This window comes from Amblyomma americanum, chromosome 1 (assembly GCF_052857255.1).
Source record: "Amblyomma americanum isolate KBUSLIRL-KWMA chromosome 1, ASM5285725v1, whole genome shotgun sequence".
Taxonomy (NCBI): domain Eukaryota; kingdom Metazoa; phylum Arthropoda; class Arachnida; order Ixodida; family Ixodidae; genus Amblyomma; species Amblyomma americanum.
This window is the reverse complement of record NC_135497.1, coordinates 441002397-441009772: the sequence shown is the minus strand read 5'-3', so window position 1 is coordinate 441009772 and position 7376 is coordinate 441002397.

Genomic DNA, 7376 nt, shown 5'->3' with positions numbered 1-7376 from the left:
TGACAGCCACCATGAAATGCAGGCTTTTGAAAAGTCGTTCCTCAAATAAGAGAGCATTTTCACTGTTACAATGGAAATGTTATTTGCTGAAACTTCAATCATTGCAAGTCAGGGATTGATATTTCTCAAATAACTAGCGTGAAGTTCAAAACCTGCAGAAGGAACTTTGTAACTCCTTTCCTGCCTTAAAAACCCAGTATTTATTTGTCAGTTTCAGCAAGCAAAGGTCTGTTTCATGGCACATACTTTCCACTACCTTGCGTGAAAATTGTGCAGCACAGGCCCACCATAAAACTAGGGGCATAGTATACAAATTGCTTGTATGCAACTACTTTGGCACTAGAGCATGCATAGCATGGTCTTAAAGTCAGATTCTTTTCATTTGCAACTGGTTCATAAAAGGCCTGTTCTGGCAAAAGGCATTTAGCAAAATTGTCTTCCTCTGAATGCTTCTAAGGACAACTTTAGTTCATTCAGAAAAATGTATATTCACAATATCTCTTAGAGGCATGATTGTTCATATTAGCTCTTGTTACCTCAGAGTATTTAGTTTTGTGCCTCCAGCATCACTGACTAGCATCATAAGTTAAATAGAGTAGTAATATGCTCGCTGTTTAAAGCACAACTCATGATGGGGCTGTGCACTTTTTGTTGTGTTGCATGAAATATACTTATGTATGAAACAATTTTTTCAGCTGCACTTCACATGATTCAAATTCCACCTGAAGAAAGGCTGCAACACAACATTGCTCACTACCTGTTGCTTTCCCAGCACATAACATGCCATAACAGCACATAGCAGGTAAGATATGAACAAAAACTGTGCATGTATATGTCCCGCACATGCATTTTGTGTACTACCAACACTATGATATGATTAACTGATGTCATGTAAGAGAGAGCACACAAATCAATTTTGTATATATTGCAGCATGGTTATTTCAAGTTTTAAACTGGCCATTGAAACCACCCATTGTATCACCGCTGGTTACCCGGTGGCACTGGGGATCGAACTCCGCACCTCCCACTTGCGAGGCAGATGCTCAGACCCCTAGGCCACTCCTGCGGTCCCCCACTGATGTTGCTGAGACCAGGGCTGTTAAAGCCCCGGTATGTATATTAAATGCATTTTAGAAAGCCATCACTTCCAAAATACCATCATCATCATCATCATCATCATCATCAGCCTTACTACACCCACTGCAGGGCAAAGGCCTCTCCCATGTTTCTCCAATTAACCCTATCCTTTGCCAGCTGCATCCACCCTTTGCCTGCAAACTTCTTAATCTGATCCGTCCACCTAACCTTCTGCCGCCCCCTGCTACGCTTACTTTCACTTGGAATCCACTCCGTTACCCTTAAGGACCAGCGGTTGTCTTGCCTTCGCATTACATGCCCTGCCCAAGCCCATTTCTTTCTCTTGATTTCGACTAGGATGTCATTAACCCGTGTTTGTTCCCTCACCCACTCTGCCCGCTTCCGATCTCTTAACGTTACACCTATCATTTTCCTTTCCATGGCTCGCGAGCGAGTCCAAAGTACCATTTCATCTTTATTACAAAACCACAGTTCACCTAGCTAGACAAACCTGCTGCATACAAGCCAGCAGAAGGGCTGCACGTACCTGCTTCGTAACATAAAAATCAAGCAGAGCCTGCCCTTTATGGTGCATTATGCCCTGATTTTGAGCAATGATCAAGATGGGCAGATGGTCATTTCATTGAACACTTGCATGATACATTCGTAGAATCGAAAAGACAAGTATTATTGCAAAATCTTCAAGCAGTGTTTATTGTTAGAGAAAACATATCACGATAAAATTGTTGGATTAGTTATGGTGCACCTTGTATGGTGAAAGGGGCTCCCACTTTGTGAAAGGCTTAATTTTGGAATAACGACCGCGTTCAGGCTAGTTGGGTAACCATGTTTAGGTAGTGGATGCGCTCAACAAGACACTGGAAGTAAGCGCGCTGTGTGAAAATCTCTTTCTGTATCCTTGTCTTTTTGAGCACTTTCATGATCTAAACTTAATTTTGCAAGAGAGCAAGGAAAACAGATATTTGAATTCTGATAATTAGGGATAAAATATCATGTTTCATTGTGTTGCTTAAAGTGTACATTGTATCGCTATTGCTGTATTGCAGCACTTCCGTCATGGCATTGCATTGCAGCCTCTTGATTTTGTTTATATAATAGCCAGTCCTTTTTTGCATTGGTTTGCAACACTTTAGGAGTTACTACAGAGTTGCGTGGTAGCGAACTCTCAGATTAACGGTTTGCATTATTACGCCAGCATAACTTGCTAAGTGTTTCACAGCAGTCTTGTTACTAGAACAGCCTCTTGAAAGTATTCAGCCTGGTGGTCATTGAGGCTTACTGTTCACATATCAAAATGCCGAATCAGCTGTATACTCTTTGCAGCTACCAGAACTAAGGTACATTTCATGACATGCTGGCTGACGAGTGCTGGAGCACCAGACTGGGGATTTGGATGAAACAATTTTTCAAATGTGTGCTCGGTATCACGCTGTTTTGTTCCAGTTGTGGAGAGGCTTTCTTTTCGTATTTGTTCTGTCAAACATTCAAATTTTGGGCAATATGTTGTTGACTCTATCTTGTGTTCTCTTTGTTGTTGAGGTTTAGTTTTTGTGGCACAAGCACTCCACTCTGTTACTTTTCAGTATAATTTAAAATTTTTAGGGCATGCCAAGAATAAAACTTCTACTTGAATAATATGCATGTGTTTAAGTTCTTCATTGTTGCTATAGAAACTAAGTAGAGACAGCTTGTATTTTAGCTCTGGTTAGAATTTTTAGGAGAGCCTCAGTAACATAATCACATGACCAACACAAACTGGGCATTATTGTTTGTGCAATGAAAAACAGTTTTAAAATATTTATTAACAGCTGTCATTGTAGGACTGGCCTAAATGTATTGGGCTCTATGTAGCTCTTCTCTGAGGCAGGATTAATTCATCTGCACCTGCAGCCTGATACCGCCAAGATATCAATTCTTGGGTGAACTTCTATTTTTTTTCACTGAGCAAACTTGCATCTTCTTGAAGCATGGAACTTGAGCTGATTCTTAACAGATCTAGTGTAGCAAATTTCATTATCCTCATCGCTTAGTTTACATTCACCTCAGGACAATGGCCTCTTCCAGTTTAATTATCTGTGTCTTGCACCAGCTGCATGCCACACTATCCTCAGAAATCTCCTAATCTTATCTAGTGAGCTTATATTCAGCTATCTCCTGCTATATTTTTCTTTGGGTGAAATTCATTTTGTTGCGATACAACGTGCATGCTGTTTCCTGGCGTGGTGCTCGGCTTATCTGGAATGAAATGCTTGGGAAATGGGTCTCTGATCTCACCTTAAGTAGACGAAATTACTTGTGCTAAGGCACTCATTGGCCACAGATGCCCTTGTGCCATTAAAATCCATCAAATTCATTCTGTTGCCCTTAGATACTATTCGTGATTCATTTTCTGCATTGAATGCCCTGGCCAGATCCATTTTCTTCTTTTAATTTCTGCCAGAATATTCACAACTTCCCTGTTCATCCCTGTTTTGGTTTCACTCGGTCAGTTATGCTATTAATAATTATTATCGCTTTATTGAAAACATATTTTGGGCTAAATGGCATCAAGTTTGCCACTATGCATAATGATATATATGGTTGGTCTCGTATGTCTTTACTTGTGTGGTAATGTTTATTTTGTGCTCACTGTCTAAACAACATTATTTTCCTATCATATCCTAAGCCACTCTATACCGATCTTCCTCCCCCCTGGCTCTTTCTCTTTTCAGTCATTCCTCCTCTTTCCTTTACACCGGCCATTGGTCACAAGGCTGCTGTGGGAATGACAGTCAGCACTGGGCCCTTTTTTTTCATTGAACCTGATCTGCTACTATTAACACAAATAGTACGGTATCAGTATTTTTGTGGTACTGCATTTATTGTTATTTATGAAGTAGTTGGCTAAGGCAACGGTAGCAGTGTTGGATATTACATTATATCATGCATATATCTTGCTTGCAATATATCAGTGTGTTCGCTATTACAATACCCTCTATTTCTTTCAGTTCAGTTATTTGGCTCTAGATATTGTGCGCTTTCCTAGTTTAGTCCACTTAGCTAAAACTTTGCTCTCTGTGTTGCAGGTAGAATCTACAGTGAATGCTGCTCTGTGTCTTGCAAGCAGAAGGCAGTGTTAAATGGAGCCATGAACTTTCCTTGGAATTGAAAAGCCTTTGCCGTATTATGCGCTGAACCACGAGTGTGAAAAGGAAAATGTCATGCCTTGGATTTCTGCAGAGGTGAGTCATCGCGGTGAATCTACCAGCGCGAAAGACAGGGATGAGAAAGGAGACAAGGCAGGCGCTGACTCACGACTAAAGTTTATTGACGTGAACAGGAAATATATAAAAAGCAAAGCAACACCATAAACCCCGCAGTTACAGATAAGCATACAGGACAACATGAGTCAAAAATCGCCCTCAATATTTCCCTGATCAAGATAGTCCAACTCATTGCGTCTTAACACGATAGACAACACACTCACATATTCGTCACGCAGTCATAAGATGTGTCTAGCCTCGATAATCTCTCATTTAAACTCTCTGAATTTACTGCCAAAATGCGTGTTGCCGAAAGGAAAGCTTAGCAGCCTTCACATCCCGTGCAGTGTACAGCAGAGTTATCCCAACCACCTAGCCAAGCCTCTACCTTCTTGTGTTCCTCTAGTCTTACATTCATACACCTTCCAGTTGCACCTACGTAAACCAGACCACAAGATAATATTATCTGATACCACATTCACTTTACAAGGTACTATACATTTCACTCTACACGTGTACTTTTCTCTAGCCACATTCACAGAATTATTCTTAAAATTTTACATACTTTAGACAACTTATTAGGGGCCGAGAAACCCAGTTTTATTTCATACCTTCTGGCCACATTTTTCAAATTGTGTGAAAATTTATGTACATACGGTAACACAACTGGTCTTTTGGCATATTGCTGGCTGGCCCCAGCCTGATTGTGCCGGTCACCGCGAAATCGTCTTAGCTTCTTTAACAATTTATCATAAGCTCTTGCAGTAACAAGGTTGGGAAATCCTGCGTTCGTTAGCCATAAATTTTCTCTTGGAAACTAGTCATCATGCTGTGAAAGCATAATTTCATGAATTCTGAGCCCACGCTATAAAGTGCAATGCTATCTTTCACTAGCTTGGAATGGTCGCCATGTAGCCAGGTAGCAGCTTAACACTCGCCAGCACTCATGAAGTGTGCAGAACATCAAGGTAAGGTCCGGAAATCACAGCTTTTTTTCTTAGGATATTTGCTCCAAGGTGAACCTGAGATAAAGGCCTTGCTCCTTAAACAACTTGAGAATATGTACAGGTCCCGAACTATCACAACCTTTATAAAAGCCCAGAAAATCATCGACGTAGGAAAAGATTTTTCCCCCAGCCCATGCACATTCTGGACAATTATTCTATCCACCCTACTCAAGAAAATATCGCTTAGTACAATGCCAACCTTCGAACCACTACATATTCGAGACATTTGAACACATACCGCACTGCGCTGCTCTACAAGCATGCTCTTCAAATAAATGCTATTCAATAACATGCTCTTCAGACAAATTTCAGAAAAGGGTTCATGCAAAATCGTCTCTGGTTATTTGCAAAAGCATCTGTCTGCTTCGCGTCCTGAAGATCCATTTCTTGTACTCAATTCGCAGTGTGGTTGGGTGTCTTAAGAATGACAATCCAGCGGATTGTCTTGTGATTAGTGACGATGTAGAACTATTTTATTCTATCCCGTATGAAGATCTTGTGAAAAGCTAATGAATGTGTATATCGGAGCACAACGATGAGTTTGTGGTTAGGAACGGGTGTGTAACATAAGTCTTTTTTGGCACTCGCCTCCTTTTATTTGAAGTGAAGAGCATGTTTGTGGAGTATGGCAGTGCGGCATATGTTCAAAAGTATGCTAAATGTATCGATTCGAAGGTTGCCCCTGTGCAAAGCTATATTCTCTTAAGCAGAGTGGATGGAATGATTGCAAAGAAATTGCATGGGCTGGGAGGAAATCTTTCGCTACGTCTATGATTTTCTGGTATTTTACAAAGGTTGCAATAGTGTGGGACCTGTATATATTGTGAAGTTGTTTAAGGAGCAAGGCCTTAGTCTTAAGTTTACCTTGGAGAAAATGACCCAACAAAAAGAGCTGCGGTTTCTGAACCTTACCTTGATGTTCTGCACACGCCATGTGTGCTAGCGATATTCACCCAGGAGTGTTAAGCAGCTACTTGACTGTTGGTCGAACGATTCTAAGCTAGAGAAAGATAGCATTGCGTCGTCAAGTGTACGCTCGGTATTGGTGAAGCCATGCTTTCACAGCGTGACAACTGGTTTCCAAGAGAAGATTTTAAGGCTAATGAAAGCATGATTTCCCAACCATGCTATTGCAGGAGCTAGCGATAAATTGTTAACGCTGAACATATAAGATTGGGCAAGTTGGTCAGACATGCTAAAGGTAAGAATGGCGCAGCATCAAGTAACGAGGACAACAGGAGAGCACACCCACGCACAAGTGCCAGCCTTGGAGCAGATACAGAATCCAAGGGCACGTACTTGGCATTCAGCGTTGGCAGCCAAGGATCGGGCTCGTTGAATCTTTAGCGTTCAAATCCGTGTTTCCTCGTTTCCTTGACTGTCAACGCTGAATGTCAAGCACGCGCTCTTGGATTCTCTATCTGCTCCAGGGTTGGCACTTGTGCGTGGGTGTGCTGTCCTGCTGTCCTCGTTACTTGATGCTGCGCCATTCTTCCCTTTAGCATGTTAAATCTGAAACCCCTTCGCAGGGACTGGCACGATTAGGCCGGGGCCCGCCAGTGAGATGCCAAAAGACTGACTGTGTTACTGTACATACATAGATTGTTGCAAAAATTGAAAACTGTGGATAGAAGGTATGACGTAAAAATGGTGTTGTCGGCCCCTAATAAGTTGTGTACAATCTGTAAAATTAATAATAATTTTGTGAATTTCGTTAGGGAAAAGCACATGTGTCGAGTGAAACGTGGCAACATATATGTGCCTTGCAAAATGTATGTGGTGTGTCGGATACCATTATCATGTGGTTGGGTTTATGTTGATGAAACTGGAATGTGTATCAATGTAAGACTACAGGAGCACAAGCGGTATTTGGATATTGGTAGGGGTTGTTACTTATCGGCACATTGCAAGGGATGTGAAGGCTGCTAGCCATTCCTTTCGGCCACACACATTTTGGCACTACATTCAGAGCAGATTAACCGAAAAATTATCGAGGCTAGACACATCTTATGACTCGGTAATGAATGTG